Source organism: Oryctolagus cuniculus, chromosome 1, assembly GCF_964237555.1.
Source record: "Oryctolagus cuniculus chromosome 1, mOryCun1.1, whole genome shotgun sequence".
Classification (NCBI taxonomy): Eukaryota; Metazoa; Chordata; class Mammalia; order Lagomorpha; family Leporidae; genus Oryctolagus; species Oryctolagus cuniculus.
This window is the reverse complement of record NC_091432.1, coordinates 94,015,058-94,034,275: the sequence shown is the minus strand read 5'-3', so window position 1 is coordinate 94,034,275 and position 19,218 is coordinate 94,015,058.

The following is a 19,218-nucleotide window of genomic DNA, read 5'->3' as shown; positions in this document are numbered from 1 at the left end:
GTATTCAAGAAATTCCTCATTGATTGTAATACCATTGATATCAGTGTCATTACTTCTAGTATAAAATTGTTCAAAATAATATAAACATATTATGTTAATAATTTTAAAGATAAGTAAAATTTTATTATGAAGGGTTGCAGCTCCCAGTGTATTTGAAACAAATCATTCAAGTATGTATGCATTCATGAATATTACACATTGCTAGAATATAATAGAGCTCAGCATAAATTCTGTTCCCTATTTGCATTTCTACAGATCCTAAATATTAAAATCTTTTTCACCTAAATAAGTATATAGGCCCAGAAGAAATACTGCCTTAGCAATTTCCCACAACCCTTTGAGTAGATGTTTTGTTTTTCAGATATCATTTCATGATTTATAATTTAAAAAATTTAGATAGGGCATGGGCATTTTAACCTAGTAATTAAGATGTCTGCATTGGGGCTGGCGCTGTGGCGCAGCAGGTTAAAGCCTCAGCCTGAAGTGCCGGCATCCCATATGGGTGCCGGTTCTCATCCTGACTGCTCCTCTTCCAATCCAGCTCTCTGCTGTGGCCTGGGAAAGCAATGGAAGATGGCCCAAGTCCTTGGGCCCCTGCACCTATGTGGGAGACCGGGAAGAAGCTCCTGGCTCCTGGCTTCGGATTGGCACAGCTCCGGCCATTGCTGCCATCTGGGGAGTGAACCAGCGGATGGCAGACCTCTGTCTCTACCTCTCTCTGTAATTCTGTCTTTCAAATAAATAAAATCAATCTTAAAAAAAAAAATGTCTGCATTCCACTTCAGAGTACCTGGGCTCAATCCCTGGCTCTGGCTCCAGACCCTGGGAGGTCATGGCGATGGCTCCTGTAGCTGGGTCCTTGCTACCCACATGGGAGACCCAGGTTGAGTTCCTAGTTACCAGCTTTGGCCCAACCCAGTCCCCACCCATACCCAGCCATTGCACAATCTGAGCAGTGAACAAATGAATGGGAGCTCTCCCTCTCTCTCTCAAATTAATTGTTTTTAAATTTAATTAGTTATGAGTGAAACAATTAAATTTTGAGATCAATGAACCAGAAACCACTGAACTTTTGTTATCCAGATAGAATTGCCAGAGTTAGCAAATTAAAGCACAGAACAATTTGTTCTAATAAACTTTTCAATAGATACCCAAAACTCAAACATAGCTAGGTGTCCTGTATTTTATCTGGCAACCCCCTATCTAGGTATTAGAGTAACTTATTTTCTCAACACTAACACCAATTATTTCAAATAGTCAAGGAGATTTTTACAACCAGGGGCAATAGGAGCATCATTGTAAAACCCAAGCTGGGTGAGAGGTGAGTCTGTCCCTTGGAGGAAGAGTGAGAACCACTGGGAAAAGTGAGGTGAGAAGACAGAACAAGCCCAAACCCGTGACAGCCTTTGTTTTCAGGCAGATTAGTTTTAGGAAAAACTACACAGAAACACTGAAGATCAGGCTGGTGATTCCTTGAAACTGTCTGGGCTCCCTCATTCTCATTGGTAAACCTTTATATACCCAAAGGAACACTTACCCCAGTGTCAAGACAGTCTAAGAAACTGACTCTGATTCCCAAGTCCTTTCAAATTGGTAATGAGATCTAGGATCAGATCTATCATGAATGAAGCAGATCAACACATCTCCTTCACAAAATTTTGCACAATTTTATTTATTTTTAATAAAGTAATTGTTTCCAGGCTGGCACCATGGCTCAATAAGCTAATCCTCTGCCTTGCGGCGCCCGCACACCGGGTTCTAGTCCCGGTCGGGGTGCCGGATTCTGTCCCGGTTGCCCCTCTTCCAGGCCAGCTCTCTGCTATGGCCCGGGAGTGCAGTGGAGGATGGCCCAAGTGCTTGGGCCCTGCACCCCATGGGAGACCAGGAGAAGCACCTGGCTCCTGGCTTCGGATCAGCGCGACGCGCCGGCCGCAGCGTGCTGGCCGTGGCGGCCATTGGAGGATGAACCAATGGCAAAAAGGAAGACCTTTCTCTCTGTCTGTCTCTCTCTCACTGTCCACTCTGCCTGTCAAAAAAAAAAAAAAAAGTAATTGTTTCCTGTATATTTTTAAGTTGCTTATGTTCACCATATTATTTCAGTTCTAAGTCTTTATTGACTAATGGAAATGGAACCAGCCGGCCCCGCGGCTCACTAGGCTAATCGTCCGCCTGCAAGTGCCGGCACCCTGGGTTCTAGTCCCGGTTGGGGCGCCGGTTCTGTCCCGGTTGCCCCTCTTCCAGTCCAGCTCTCTGCTGTGGCCCAGGAAGGCAGTGGAGGATGGCCCAAGTCCTTGGGCCCTGCACCTGCATGGGAGACCAGGAGGAAGCACCTGGCTCCTGGCTTTGGATAGGCACAGCGCCAACCATAGTGGCCATTTGGGGGGTGAACCAATGGAATGAAGACCTTTCTCTCTGTCTCTATCTCTCTCTCTCTCACTATCTAACTTGCCTGTCCAAAAAAAAAAATGGAACCAATGAATCCACTGGGGCTTTCTCTATTCTAAACCACATCCACAATTGTAATAGTGTAACATAACTTCCATTTTCCTTCTAACCCTTGGTATATCCCAAATATTTTATATAAAAACTTGCATTTTCCTTTCAGCATCCAACTTACCTAAATATATTTTCACTCCAAATACTGCTGTAGAGACAGAAGTAAGCCAGGAAATATTTACGAAAAGCAACAAGGTAAATAAATATAGACATTACTATCTCTAGTTTGCCAGTTTTCCTCTACTGTCACTGCGTGAGCAATTTAAGAGTGAGGGTTGGGGCCCACACTGTGGTGTCATAGATTAAGCCTCTGCCTATGGTGCTGGCATCCCATATGTGCACCAGTTCAAGTCTTGGCTGCTTCGTGTCCAATCCAGCTCTCTGCTATGGCTTGGGAAAGCAGTAGATGGCTCAAGTACTTGGGCCCCGGCACGCACTTGGTTGACCAAGAAGAAGCTCCTGGCTCCTGGCTTTGGATGGGCTCAGCTCTTGTTTTGTGGCCATTTTAGGGAGTGAACCAGTGGATGGAAGACCTCGCTCTCTGCCTCTCCCTTTCTCTGTAACTCTTCCTCTCAAATAAATAAATATTTTTTAAAGTGGAGTTTTCACTCCATTCCTTAGAATTCTGATTACTTCTAACAGGAGTGTTTTCTCAATATCTTCTCATTAAATTCACTTAGAATTTTTTTTACCCTGAGAATAGTCATGACCAAAATTTTTCTTTCCCTCTGGGGAGAATTCTACATAACAAGAATGTTGTATGCTTTCCTCATTATAAGTTTTTTTTTTTTAATTTTTACAGGTAAAAATTCTACCCAGGAATCTAGAACTTAAAGCAAAAGTGAAATCTAACAGGGAACATGCTGTTCTGAGTCCAAAGTAAATATAAGAGTCATCAAAAATGCCAAGAATTTCCTGGCACGTTGGTAAATTCATGACATCTTGCAAATAGAATGCTATTAGATCATCCTTGAACAAGTGCCAATGAATATGAAATTCACACACAAATCCTTTTCTCAATATGATGAAGCTTGCTTCTTAGAAACAGTGGCTTGTTTTATTTTATCCTGGGAGTGCTATAATGAAGTGTATTTTCACAGTGTAAGTTATACACAGATCTGGAGTGTACAGCTCTAGCATTCTGGCAGATGACAATTTGTCTCAGGTAATCATCAGCCAGAATACCAAGAACATTTTCCATCATCTAGAAAAATCCTTTATTCCTTCTTCCAGTAAATACCTAGCTATAATCTTACTACCATCACCAGTTCCTACAACCATTATTATGACTTCTAATGCTATAGGCCTGGTGTGGCTCTTCTTGAACTTCATACAACTGGAATCATACCATATATACCTCCACTGACTTCTTTCACTCAACATATACTTGTTCCTCATTTTTAAAAATTTTTTAAAAGATTTTATTTATTTATTTGAGAGGCAGAATTACAGAGAGAGGGAGAGACACTGAGAGAGGTTGTCCACCCACTGGTTTACTTCCTAAATGGCCAAAAAGACAGGAGCTGGGCCAATCCAAAGCCAGGAGCCAGGAGCTTATTTGAGGTCTTCCTTGTGAGTGCAGGGGCCCAAGGACTCGGGCCATCTTTCACTGCTTTCCCAGGCCATAAGCAGAGAGCTGAATCAGAAGAGGAGAAGCTGGGACACAAACTGATGGAGGCTTAGCCTACTATACCACAGAGCCAGCCCCACATCACTATTTTTTAAGAAGATTGATTGATTGATTTGAAAGCCAGAGTTACAGGGAGAGAGGAAGACACAGAGAGAGAGAGAGACAGACAGACAGACACTGACTTCCATCTTCTGGTTCACTCCCCAAATGGCTGCAATGGCTGAAGCTGGACCAATCTAGAGCCAGGAGCCAGGAGCTTCTTCCAGGTATCCCACGTGGGTCTAGGGGCACAAACACTTGGACCATCTTCCGCTGCTTTCCCAAGTGCTTTCACAGGGAGCTGGATCAGAAATGGAGCAGCTGGGACTCCAATTGGCACACCTGTAGGATGATGGCACTGCAAGTGGCAGCTTTACCCACTAAGCCTCAGCACTGGCTCCCTGTTTCATCACTATTATAGTGCATATCAGAGTTTATTCTTTTCACTTAATTTTTACTTTATTTCATTCTATGAATATGCTGTAGTTTATCCATTCTCCTCTTAATGGATATTTGGGTTGTTTCCTGGATTAAAACCTTGTGAAAAGCTATAAGCATTTTAGTTCAAATCTCTTTGTGAATGTAGGAATTCACTTCTGTTGGATAAATACCTGGATGTGGAGTTATCATTGCATAGGCATAAATTTATTTTTAACAGAAACTGCCAAAACTTTTTCAAGTGTTTGCATCATTTACATTCCCATTAGCAATATATGAGTTTTAGTTGCGACCCAAGATCGTCACCACGGTCATTATCAGGTGACCTAAATGCATATGGATCCAGTGGTGAAGTGACCATTGATTGTACATAACCTCCTGGTGTCTCAACCAGGGAGTTCCCCAGCCATGACTAACACAGCAGAACTCCTGTACCCATCCTGTCTTGTCTTCCCTCTTATTCCTTTCACTAGTGAAAAGCAGCAGGTGGTTCTGTCCTAATAAAAGAGAGAACTCTCCTACCTGGGAAATTGTGGAAAAGTCATTCCTCCGCCACCCCAGGTTTGCTCACAAATTCTGCCCACCCATGAAACATGTTCCTTTTGTGAGTCAGGTTCCAGTTGAGTAGGGAACCAGCTGGGCTGTCAAGTAAGACCTGGATGGAACCAATACCTCCCTTTCATTGCGTATTTGGAAACTCATGGGCAGTTATTTCTGAGGTCAGATTCCCTTTTCTGGCCCTGGACGCAAACCCAGGAAAAAGGGGTGAGGTGATTAATCCACCTCCTCTGCCATTTAAATGGAGCTTAATGACCTTAGGCCCTGTTGTTGGGATTGGCCTTGGAGAGGTCCTATATTTGATTCTGGGACCCTCACCCTCCTACTGAGATCGCATTGCAAAAGTCCCCAAGAATAATTCCCTCCCTTCGGCTGAGAGAGTTAGGGTCTTAACCTGGGGTTTTCTCCTGCAGCTTTGGTAGACAATCAGTTGGTTTTAAAAGCCATAGGCAAGGAGTTGTCCATATTAGGGTGGATTGAGTGCCATTATCTGGGACGGAGGTGAGATTTTGAGGTCTTGAACCCACCACAGGTCTCGGCAAGACTTTCTGGGCTGCACTGGAATTTCCTTTTTCAGGGATGAGGGATGCCTGACCCACAGGCAGATGGGAGGCCCTGGGGATAGCCAACTCCTAGCCAACTTCCTTCTTCCCCTTTCCAGTTGGGAACCACAAGCTCCAAGATTCCTACACGTACAGCATTCCAATGTTTGCTTAATCACTGTAGGGAATTGGATCCCCAAAGACTGAAGAGCCATGTCCTCATTTTTCTATCCCCAGTCTTGGCCCAAATACCCTTTGGGAGATCAAGAGAAGTGGCCTGAAGAAGGGACCCTCAACTACGACACCACCCTCCAATAAGAGCTCTTCTGTAAAAAGGATGACAAATGTTTGGAGGTCCCCTAAGTCCAACGCTTCTTCACCTTCTGAGAGCACCCTTGGAGGATAGGGAAATGCCACCTAGACCTAGCTACTGGCCAGAGTAGGAGTTTCCCCTCCACCTCCTGAGACAACCCCGAGAAATACATCGGCAGTTTTGAGTGTGACTCTGTGCCCTGTATGACTTAACCTGGAGAGACGTGACTCTCGTAGTGGATAAGACCTTAAACTCAACTGAGAGAACAGTAGGGGAACAAACCATACGATGTGCCCAGGGCCACTGTACATTCCACTTTGAAAGGCACAGTCATGTCCGCATTGGGCGAGAAGCAGGGCCTCAGGTCGACCCTGACGGGGACTCCGAGGACCCTTATGAAGAATGGTGCTTCAAGCATTTTCACTGCTGTGTCACACAGGGCCTCAAGGGCTCCAGAGTAAATCCAGCTGTCACTGGTTCATCAGAGAGATCAAGAGCCCCCCCCCCACCCAGTTCTCCTACAGAGCCTAAGAGAGACTATGATTTTTTTTTTTAAAAAGATTTCTTTATCTATTTGAAAGTCAGAGTTACACAGAGAGAAGGAAGGGCAGAGAGAGAGAGAGAGGTCTTCCATCCACTGGTTCACTCCCCAGATGGCCGCAATGGCCGGAGCTGTGCTGATCCGAAGCCAGGAGCCAGGAGCTTTTTCTGGGTCTCCAATGTGGGTGCAGGGGCCCAAGGACTTGGACCATCTTCTACTGCTTTCCCAGGCCATAGCAGAGAGCTAGATGGGAAGTGGAGCAGCCGGGACTCGAACTGGTGCCTATGTGGGATGCCGGCACTTCAGGCGGCAGCTTTACCCGATATAGCATCGGCTGGAGACTATGATTAAAATCACTCTGGGGGCCGGTGCTGTGGTATAGTGGGTAAAGCTGCTGCCTGCAGCACCAGCATCCCATATGGGCACCGGTTAAAGTCCTGGCTGCTCCTCTTCTGATCCAGCTCTCTGCTATGGCCTGGAAAAGCAGCAGAAAATGGTCCATCCAAGTCCTTAGGCCTCTGCACCCGTGTGAGAGACCCAGAAGAAGCCCCAGACTCCTAGTTTCAGATCAGTTCAGTTCCAGCCATTTGGAAAGTGAACCAGCAGATGGAAGACCTATGTCTGTCTGTCTGTCTCTCTTTCTCTCTCTTTCTCTTTCTCTCTCTCTGCTTCTCTGTAACTCTGCCTTTCAAATAAATAAGTCTTTAAAAACACACACACCCACACTCTGATAACTCTGGAGTCACTGGGGGGGAGGTGCTCCTTAAAGACAAGTTCCTCAATCAACCTGCCCCAGACATTCATCGTAATCACGAAATGATGATGCCAGAGGCTAACAAAACCCAGTACAATTTGGCACCTGAAGCCACAAAGGTTTGTTATAGTCGAGACCAGGTAATAGATGAGGAAAAGGAGGAGAGACATTATGAGATGATGGCAGCTTTGCGAGATACCCCTGTGCCAGGCCAAAGAGAGGGAGGAGAAAACTGGTCTGTTTCCATCATCGGAAACCAGGGCATTTCAAGAAGGAATGTCCCCAGAGGAGACACTCACATCCTGGACCCTGCCCCAGAGGTAAAAACCATTGTCCCCAGACCCCAAGGAGACTGGGGCCAATGACTGACCAGTGCTGGTCCCCCAGGGCATACTCTACAGGGCCCCCTTGTTTCAGCACAACTCAAAGAGCCCCAGGCAACACTCACCACAGGGGGCCACCCAGTAAACTTTCTGGTGGATATGGGAGCCCGTTTTTCTGCCATTCCGTTCTCCCCTGGCCATAGGTCTCGTAATAGGGTGGCCATTCAGGGAGCTTATGGACAACCCATAGAGATTTCTCTCAACCTGTCACTTGTTCTTGGGGAGACCTCCACTTCACCCACTCCTTTTTAATAATCCCAGAAATACATGCTCCACCATTAGGATGAGACATCTGTTCCCAGATTCACGTATGGCTCCTGTTACCACAGGGAGCCACAGGCTCTTTTCCCCTCCTCCCCCTCCTGCTAAAGGTAGATCCTCAGGTATGGATGGGACCACTGTGGGACGAGCAAAGACAGCAACTCCCAAAAAAGTCATTTTAAGGATCCTGCCCATTTTCCCCACCAAAAACAAATCCTCCCTGTCTGGAGGTAAAGAGAGCCTTAGAGCCTGTAAAGGGCCTGCTTGAACAGGGAGTACTCAAGCCATGTGTCAGCCCCAACAACTCACCCATTGCAGGTGTGAAAAGGGGGCCAGAAAAATGGGGAATGGTTCCAGATCTGAGGCTCATTAATGAGGCAGTAGTCCTGCTCCATTCAGTAGTACCCAATCCTTGCACTCTCCTAACCCAGATACCCCGAACTGCAGCTTCTTCCCATACCAGACCCTAACAGTGCCCTTTTCTGCAAACCTCTAGACCCAAAAAGCTTTTGAAAATCTACTGACTGGTGTTGGACAGCTAACCTGGACAGTACTGCCAAACAAGGATTTATACACAGCTCCCACCTATTTGGACATGTCCTTCCAGAGAACCTAAAGTATCAATCTCTTGAGGGGGTAGAGAGATGATTTAAAATGCAGATGGCTTGCTAGTCTTTTTCCCACCTGAGGCTCCAGTTTTGTGCATTTGATTAGCACTGTTGCTTTCCTAGTAGAGCATGACTATTGGGTATCCAAGAAAAAGCACAACTAGTCTATCAGGAAATAAACTATTTGGGGCTCAGCCTCACCTCTGGGGAACATAAACTGGTCCCCAGAAAGAATATAATCCATATAGCAGATTCCTGTTCCTACAACCTTAATACAGCTCCAACTAGCAGGTTATGGATCCCTAGAAAAAGGAAACAGCAAAGCTTTATAGCAGGCTCTGTGTCAGGATCTCAAGACCAATTCAGAGCAGGGCCCCCTCCTTTGGAAAAGAACAAAACATGGCCTTTGCCCAGCTGAAGGCTGTTATGACTGGGGCCTTGCTCTAGGGTTGCTAAACCTAGTCCTTCAAACAGGCAGGCACTTAGACATGCTAACTGATGTCCACGGGGGTGTCTGTGTCATGCTACAAAAGGTTTTTTTTTGGGGGGAGGGATCAGTCAAACTGGACAGGTACAAACAATGTTCACCATTTCTTGGGTAAGACCATGCAATTCTAGGACCAGACTGAACAAGGCTTGAATTTTTGGCCTAAAATCTGGTCATGGAAATCTTGGTTATAGCTCCTCTTTTACCCTATAGTTTCCATATGCTTGTGGCTTGTCTTTGGACCAGGTGTCTTTAAAGTACTTGTTCATTTTGTCTCTAACGAGTATAAGCCACCCAGCTCCAGATGGTTATAAGACAGTTTATCCCTTTAGATAATATGACCAGTCCTCTGGAACGTGCAAGACAATCATTTCCGAGGCCAGGTCTGAAAACCATAGACAGATAGCAAGAGAAGAACACCCATAACCAGCTCTATGTCCATATGTCAGCTCTGAAGAAAATACAGATGAACCTTCTTCTATGTTGCCCCCATAAGATTACGGGTTCCTTCTTTTGAGGGACGAAATATTAAGGTAAGTAGGAAGACATGAGCCTACGTGTGTGGGGGCAGAAGAAAAATGGGGATTTCTGTGTGATGGAACAAGGAAGCAAGCCTTGAGAGCAAACCAGCATTTACATAGCACAAGTTTTACCACTGTTCAATAACCTGGGCGGGACCCAGTCCTCTCCCTGGGTGCAGGTTAGGGTAATCTCATCTGCCCTTCACCGAGGGGACTACTATGAAATTCTGGGAGGGATTCCATACCCAAAAAGCCCTCCATCCAGCAATATTCCAGAAGTATGGAGAGGGAGGAGAAAGAAGGCCTACACCCCATATCCACAAAACTCTACTCTGAACGCAGACTGGGCTCTCAGGGCTTTACTGAGATGCCCACCTGTTCTGTCAGGTGTACTCCCTTCATTATTTCTCTTCACTAAACCTTGCCAGCATACTTAACACTAAAAAGAAAGAAAGAAAGAGAGAGAGAGAGAGAGAGAGAGAGAGAGAGAAAGAAAGAAAGAGAGAAAGAGGAGAAAGGAAGGAAGGAAGGAAGGAAGGAAGGAAGGAAGGAAGGAAGGAAGGAAGGAAGGAAGGAAGAAAGAAAGAAAGAAAGAAAGAAAGAAAGAAAGAAAGAAAGAAAGAAAGAAGAAAAAAAGTATTGTCAGCTTTTTTATTTTTAGCTCTTCTTTTGGGTAGGTAGTGGTTTATGGGTGTTAAACCAATGTAAGATGAACTTCTGCCTAGTCATGTTGTAAACCTTTATTATATAGTTTTCTAGTCTTTTGTTAAGGATTTTTGTGTCTCTATACTGCAGTGGTCTTTTTTTTTTTTAAGATTTATTTTACTAATTTGAAAGGCAGAGTTACAGAGAGAGAGGGCGAGACAGAGAAAGAGATTTTCCATCTGCTGCTTCACTCCTCAAATGGCTTCAAGACTAGGGCTGGGCCAGACCAAAGCCGGGAGTCAGGAGCTTGTTCTGGGCCTCCCAGATGGCTACAGAGGCCCAAGTACTTGAGCCATCTTCCCTGCTTTCCCAGGCACATTAGCAGAGAACTGGATCCAAAGTGAAGAAGCCACGATTCAAACTGGCACCCATATGGGATGCCAGCATTGCAGTTAGTGGCTTTACCCACAGCACCACAATGCCAGCCCCTGCAATGGTCTTTTATTGTCTTTGTACAATTTAGCATCATGGTTATGCGAGCCTGATAAAATTACGTAAAATAAACTGTTTCCTCCTTTATTTTCTGCAAAAGTTTGTGTAGGCTTGTCATTATTTCTTCTTAAATATTTCGTAAAATTTTCCTTGAAGCCAGTTAGACCTGAGGTTTTTTGGTTTTTGGTTTTCGGTTTTTTTTTTTTTTTTTTTTTTTTTTTTTTGTGAGGGGAGGAAATTCAACTGTAAATTCAATTTATAAAGATATTCAGATTCACCCCACCGAAAGATTCAGCCCTACAGCAGTGTCAGACAAAGCATGGTGGCTCGGTTCATTCATGGTTAAAGCACTGGGCTTTGTTTCTAAACACCCACTCACTTTACTGCAGGCATATGACATGAATATAGATTACACTGAGTTTATGTTACAAAATTGGAGAAAGTATTTAAAGCATACTGTTTGACTACTGGATATTTGAAGCTATTTGAGTTGTTATTTATTTCTAGTGTAATTCCCTGTGGGCAGAGGAAATAGATTCTCTGGATGATTCCAATCCTTTGGAAAGTATTGATACTTTTTCCATGGCCCAGCATATGACCCATCTAATTTAGTGAATGTCCCATGTGAACTTGAAAAGAATGTGAACTCGGCAGTTGTTGGGTTGCAGTATTCTATAAGCGTCCGTTTGATCAACTTGCCTAAAATGGCTGTTTGAATCTTCTATATCTTTATGGGCTTTTCTATATGCTTGCTCTATCAGTTATTATGAGAGGATTGCTAAAAATCCAACAGTGAATACAGAATTGTCTATTTTATTTCTGCCAATTTTTGCTTTTTATATTTTGAAATTATTGGGCACTTATGTGCTTAGGACTGTGATATTTTCGAGATAAATGTGCCTTTCCTGCCTCTTCTAATACTCTTCCTTGAAATCTAGTTTGTTTCTAATGCCAAACTAACTGCTGTAGGCATTTGGGGAATCAATTAGTGGACAGAAGATCCTTTTCTACCTGCCTGTAACTCTTTCTTTCCCTGCCTTTCACATAAACACACTAAATAAGAATGTTTAAAAGTAAAATAAAATAGGACACTGTTGAAGAAATAAAGTACATTTGAAACTGTCCAAAACTTTATTGGGTATTTAATTCTGATTTCAGGTGACTAATTTCATCTTTCCTTGTCCATTGTTTTTTTGACTGTTGAGAGGGAATGCCTCATCAAATTCACCATGTAGTTTCTAGAAATATTCCTAATATTGCCTACCTTATGATATTAAAGAAGGTTTTATGTGGGGCAGGTGTTTAACCTAGAGGTAAGACACTCCTGTCCCATCTTGGAGTACCTGCATTCCATATCTGGTTCTGACTCCCGACTCCAGCTTCCAGACCCTGGTAGCCAGCTGTGATGCTTCAAGTCACTGGGTTCCTGCCACCGAAGTGGGAGACCTGGACTAAGTTCCCTGTTACTGACTTCAGCCCAGCCCCAGCCATGTGGGCATTTGGAGAGTTGAGCCAGCGGATGAGAGGGCCCTCTCTGTCTGTCTGTCTCTAGCTGCTTCTATTTCTCTCTCTCAAATAAATAAATGATTTTAAAAGTTTTTATGCACTAAACAGTTTTTTCATTTTGTTTTGCCACAATAAATAATAATTATGATTTACTATGAAATGTGAGACATCTTTTTCCAGGTTCCCCCCACCCCCCAACCCCTATTTCGGTTATTGGCTTCTGCATCTCTATTTGATTCTAGACAACTATAGTACCTTAGCTTTGATTTTACTTAAAACATTTATTTACTTAATTAAAAGGCAAAGTTATGGAGTGAGAGAGAGGGAGACACAGAGAAAGAAAAAGAGAGTGAGAGAAAGAGAGAGAATCTTCCATCTCTTGGTTCACTCCTCAGTTGTAGGCAGAGGTTTTATATGTTTTGCCACAAAGTCAGCCTCTAGAGTACTTTAGTTTTAAACTCAAACTATTTTCCACATTTGCTTTTTGAATTAGAGCAATAATTATGGAAGAATAAAATAGTATTTCTATTTAATTGCTAAATACAATTTATACAGATATAGTAACTTACACTATCTGATTAAAACATTCAAATAATCACATCACAATGTTACATCAGTGAATAAGAAAAACCACTTTTATTGTTTCATTGATAACAACTAGATTGGTGATGAGCTTATTTGACAAAATACAGAAATGCATCCGCAATGCACAGTATAATGTCACAATATCTTACATGATGCAATAGTGAAAATAGTCTAATCAAAGTACTAGAATTCTATTAATGAAAAATGTATCATTTGAATTTTAATTTAAATATAAATTAATTAAATCCATTCAAGGAGGGCTGGCTTTGTGGCATAGCAGGTAAAGCCACCACCTGTGACACCAGCATCCCATCTGGGCACCAGTTCAAATCTCAGCTTCTCCACTTCCAATGCATAGTCCTGCTGATGGCCTGGGACAAGCAGTAGAAGATGGCCCAGGTGCTTAGGCCCCTGCTACCCACGTGGGAGACCTTGAAGAAGCTTCTGGCACCTAACTTCAGCCTGGCCCAGTCCTGGCCATTGTGGCCATCTGGGGAATGAACCAGCAGATGGAAGCTCTCACTCTGTCTCTCTCTCTCTCTGTGTAACTCTGACTTTCAAACAAATAATGAATAAATCTTTTTTTAAAAATCCAATCAAAAGAATTGACTTCCTGGGTAGTGCTAGCCACATTTCAAGTGCTCTAAAAGCTATGTGGCTGGCAGATGTCATTTTTGTCACAACAGCTTTATACCATACTTGCTTGATCCTGGCTTGCTTTCGAATCCCACCTTTGATGTTCTCACTATTTGCTATGCATTGGCTCTTTATCCTCCTTCCAGACACTATCTTACTCAGCTCATTGTCAGGTAAATCAATCAATCATCTCTCAGATCCTAGCTTCAGCTTTTTTGGTCCTTATTCAGCAACAGCACTTGGCTCATGCTTCTCATAGACAACGGGGCTCCCCTGCAAGGTGGGGGCAACAGGATGAAGCAAACCCTCATAAGCAGGAAACAGGTCAAGGTAAATGAGGAAGTGATTTTCTTAAAAAGCAAATAGCAATAATTTTTGTTTTAGATATATAACTTCCACCAAAAAAATGCAGAAGACATTACTTAACTATGCCATAATTTGTTAATTTTTTTTATTTGAAAGGCAGACAGACAGAGACAGTGACAGAGACTGACAGACAAGAGAGATCTTCCGTTTGCTTGTTCACTCCTCAAATGGCTGTAAGAGTAGGGGCTGGTCCAGGCCAAAGTCAAGAACCAGGAGGTGAACCCATGTCTCCCATGTGGGTGGCAGGGATCCAACTACTTGAGCCATCACCCGCTGCCTTCCAGAATGCACACTACAGGGTGCTGGAATCGGGAACACACCTGTGACTCAAACCCAGGCACTACAATGTGGGATGCAAAGCATCTTAAGCATGCTTTAACCACTCTGTGTCCAACCATACAAAAACTGGAAATGGCCCATGATTCTAATCTTCAGAAAGGGAAAGAAAACAATCTTTGAACAATCCATACTATATAAATTGAGTATCTATCTCTTAAACAAGATCCTAGTATAAATTTGTTGAAGAGTGGCAGGTGCGCTTTTAGAAAACGAAGCCGTGATCACAGGAAGATAACTCGCAATCATACAGAACAATCTGAGCCCAACACACCCCACTTCCTGTTTTGTTACGCTTATGGGATTAGCGGTAATGCTGCAGACATGTACCTCATCAAAACACACTTAGCAACGCCTCTCACGGTATCTTTGCAGCAAAATGGACACGAAGAAGCCAGATGACAGTGTCACTTTGTGTCCGACACTCACCCCAACCTGAGGTCTGTTAAACAGGTTTCCTTCCTCCCAGCAGACGATATGGACAATGTCTCTAAAGAGAAGGTGCCTCAGGATCTGATATGAAATCTGTCCTTTGTAATATTTTAATGAATATAAATAAAATTAGACTGAATGAGGACAATGCCTATCGTTTACAGATAGCAGAAATTTAGGATTAATGGCCAGAAAATTCAATAATAATTTTAGAATTTAAGGAGATCCCAACAGGGGCTGGTGTTATGGTGCAGCCGCCACCTGCAGTGCTAGCATCCCATATCAGAGCTCTGGCCTGGCTTTCAATCCAGCCCCCTGCTAATGCGCCTGGGAAAGCAGCAGAAGACGGCCCAAGTTCTTGGACACCTGCCACCTACATTGGAGACTCAGAGGGAGTTCTGGGCTCCTAACTTCAGCTTGGTCTAACCCTGGCTGTTGCAGCCATTTGAGGAGTGAATCAGCAGGTGCAAGATCTCCTTCTTTACCTGTTCTCCTCCTCTATCACTTTGCCTTTAAGTAAAATAAATAAATAAGTTTTTTCTAAAAAGATCCCAACAGTTGATATCTATGGTGTGTGTGTGTGTGTGTGTGTGTGTGTGTGACAGGCAGAGCCAGACAATGAGAGAGACAAAGAGAAAGGTCTTCCTTTTTCCGTTGGTTCACCCCCCCAAGTGGCCGCTACAGCCGGGGTGCTGCAGCCGGTGCACTGCGCCAATCCGAAGCCAGGAGCCAGGTGCTTCCTCCTGGTCTCCCACGTGGATGTAGGGCCCAAGACCTGGGCCATCCTCCACTGCACTTCCAGGCCACAGCAGAGAGCTGGACTGGAAGAGGGGCAACCGGGACAGAATCCGGCACCCCAACCTGGACTAGAACCTGGGGTGCCAGTGCCACAGGCAGAGGACCAGTCTAGTGAGCCACGGTGCCGGCAGATATCTGTGGTTTAAACTGACCTCACCAGGACATAAAATTGGTCAAGGATAGAATTGCAGAGCTATGATTTGTACAGATGTGAGGAATGCACATAGTCCCAGGAAAGTGGGCAGTGGTAACAGCAATGTCTGGTGACTGTCATCACTGGAACTCTAGATGCATGTGAACCTTTTTGCCTGGACGACACCCTGGGTGTAGCTCTCCCTTCTCTCACTGAACGGTGAAGGTCTCCTGGGAACTGGCACTGGGGTAGCACTATTGCCTGGTAGCCCTGCTGCTGGTGGTGGGTTAAAGTTGGCTGTTGCTGCTGCAGCCACTCCTGCCTGGGCACAGACCGCCAGTTCTCTGGCCCACTGCTACATATGTGCTCCCAGGTTGTAAGAAGGAATCAGCTCCCAGCAGAGTAACAAGTACTCAAGGTCCACTGAGCAGTGCAGAATAGTCATCTTTGGGGCTGGCATTGTGGTGTAATGAGTTAAGTCACTGCATGCAACACTGGCCATATAGCCCACATGGCCACCAGTTCAATTCAAGTCCCGGCTGCTCCACTTCCAAATCCAGCTTCCTGCTGATGCTCCTGAGGAAGCAGGGGAAGATGGCCCTAATGCTTAGACCTCTGTACCCACATGGAAGACTGGATGAAGCTCCTGGCTTCAGCCTGGCCCAGCATTAGCAGTTGCAGCCACTGGGAGAGTGAACCAGTGGATGGAAGATTGGAAGATCTCTCTAAGTCTGCCTTTCAAATAAATAAGACGTATCATATAAAAAGAGAACAGTGATCTTCAACTATGAAAACTTCTTTCTTGCTGAGGAAGAGCTTCTGCAGACAGAATCAAAGGGGAAAGCAGGAATATGTAACTTTCGCCTGCTTTTCCAGCCTCTCCACATCATCTGGATGTTGACATTGGAGTGCCTTAGGGCTCCTCCCATCGTCATTTACTCATCATCTGCGAAATGCATGAGCTGAAAGCTCCCTATTTTTTATCTAGAATACATAGCTCTATCTGGAGCTTTATTCATTTTCCTTCTTAGATGTGCCTGCATAACACAGAGAGTATTGTGGGACACCACCTGGCATAGTGTATATTGTTTTATTTATCTAATCTTTGTACCCACTAGAAAGTATGTCTGATGAGAGCAAGGACTGGGATGCCCAATACACAGAAAAGTGCCTGGCACATAGTAGACACTTAAAAGATATGTTATGTGAATGCATGAACAAAAAATTCAGCTCCATATAACTTCCTAACCACAGAAATATTAAAAAATGGAAAGGATGTATTCCAAAGACATTGAGTTCCTATGACTGAAGACAGTTGCTTGTCAGGGATAGGGGATGATATGAGTAATTACTAACCAGGAACAGGAAAGGAACTAAAAGAGACTACTTTTTGCCTATCATAGGATTAAGTATGCAAATATAGTTGGCCTTTTCATAAACAAACTTGATATGTCTTCCTATCCTCTAATTCTGTAGATATCTGTTAGGTCCATTTGGTCTATAGTGTCGATTAACTCTGCTGTTTCCTTAATGATTTTCTGTCTGGTTGATCTGTCCATTGCTGAAAGTGTGGTATTGAAATCCCCCATTACTATTGTATTTGAATCTATGTCTCCTTTTAGATCCCTTAACATTTCCTTTAAATAGCCAGGTGCCCTGTAATTAGGTGCATATATGTTTATAATAGTTACATCTTCCTGTTGAATTGATCCCTTAATCATTACATAGATCACATACATTCTTTGTCTCTTTCAACAATTTTTGTGGTAAAGTCTATTTTGTCTGATATTAGGATGGCTACACCAGCTCTTTTTTGGTTTCTGTTGGCATGGAATATCTTTTTCCATCTCTTCACTTTCAGTCTGTGTGCCTCTTTGTTGGTGAGATGTTTCTTGCAGGCAGAAAATAGATGAGTTTTTTTTTTAATCCATTCAGCCAGTCTGTATCTTTTAACTGGCCATTTACATTCAAGGTGAGTATTATAAATAACAACTTTGCCCTGCCATTTTTTCCATAAATATTCCTATTTTTTACTTTGAATTTCTTTTGTACTTTTAGCTGGGAGATTTCCATTCTTTACCTTCTTTCACAGTGATGACAATGTTTCTGTGTTTCTGTGTGCAGCACATCCTTATTAAGCATCTTCTGTAGGGCTGGATTGGTGGTGACAAATTCTTACAATTTCTGTTTGTCATAGAAGGTCTTTATTTAACTTTCATTCATAAATTCTATAAAGCATAAATACTGTACATTTGCAGGGTATAGTATTCTGTGTTGACAGTTCTTTTTTCTTAATGCTTGGAATATATCTCACCATTCTCTCCTAGCCTATAGAGTTTCTGATGAGAAGTCAACTTTGAATCGAATTGGAGATCCTCTGAAAATAATATGGCATTTCTCTCATGCACATTTTAGAATCTTTTCTTTATGTTTGACTGTGGAGAGTTTGATTAAAATGTGTCGTGATGAAGATCTTTTCTGGTCGTGTCTATTAGGAGTTCTATGTGCTTTCAGTACTTGAACATCCTTTTCTTTTTCCAAATTAGGGAAATTTTCTGTTATTATTTCACTAAAAAGGCTTTCTAATCCTTTATCTCTTTCCAAATATTCAGGAACTCCTAGAACCTGTATGGTGGGTCGTTTGATAGTATCCTGTAGATTCCCAACAGTGTTTTTTAGTTTTCCAATTTCTTCTTCTAGTGTTTGATCTAACCATATAATTCCCTGTGCTTTGTCTTCTAAGTCAGATATTCTTTCTTCTGTTTCACTGATTCTATTATTAAGGCTTTCCACTGCATTTTTAATTTCTTCTATTGAATCCTTCATTTCCAAGATTTCATTTTAATTTCTCTTTCAGATCTCAATTTCATGGGATAAATTTTCTTTCATGTCATGTATGGATTTCATTAGTTCATGCATTTGCTTCTGATTACTTCTAGGTAATCCTATGATCGATTTTTTTTGAACTCTGTTTCTGGCATTTCTTCAATCTCATCATCTTCCCAATCTAGTATTGAGATGTTGTGTTCTTTTGGGGGTGTCATGTTGTCTTTATTCTTTTTTCTTGAATTGGTGCATTTGTTACTCAGCATTTGTGGAGTTACTCATTGGTTTCTTCTTTGTTTTTGCTGTGGTGGCTTTTATCTTTGGACTACATCTGAGTGGATTAGTGGAGTGTCTGCTTTCAGGGAATACCTAGAAGTGACACATACTTTTTTTTTTTAACTTTTATTTAATGAATATAAATTTCCAAAGTACAGCTTATGGATTACAATGGCTTCCCCCCCATAACGTCCCTCCCACCCGCAACCCTCCCCTTTCCCTCTCCCTCCCCTCTTCCATTCACATCAAGATTCATTTTCAGTTCTCTTTATATACAGAAGATCAATTTAGTATACATTAAGTAAAGATTTCAACAGTTTGCACCCACATAGAAACACACAGTGAAAAATACTGTTTGAGTACTAGTTATAGCATTAAATCACAATGTACAGCACATTAAGGACAGAGATCCTACATGAGGAGTAAGTACACAGTGACTCCTGTTGTTGACTTAACAAATTGACACTCCTGTTTATGGCATCAGTAATCACCCTAGGCTCTTGTCATGAGTTGCCAAGGCTATGGAAGCCTTTTGAGTTCACCGACTCTGATCATATTTAGACAAGGTTGTAGTCAAAGTGGAAGTTCTCTCTTCCCTTCAGAGAAAGGTACCTCC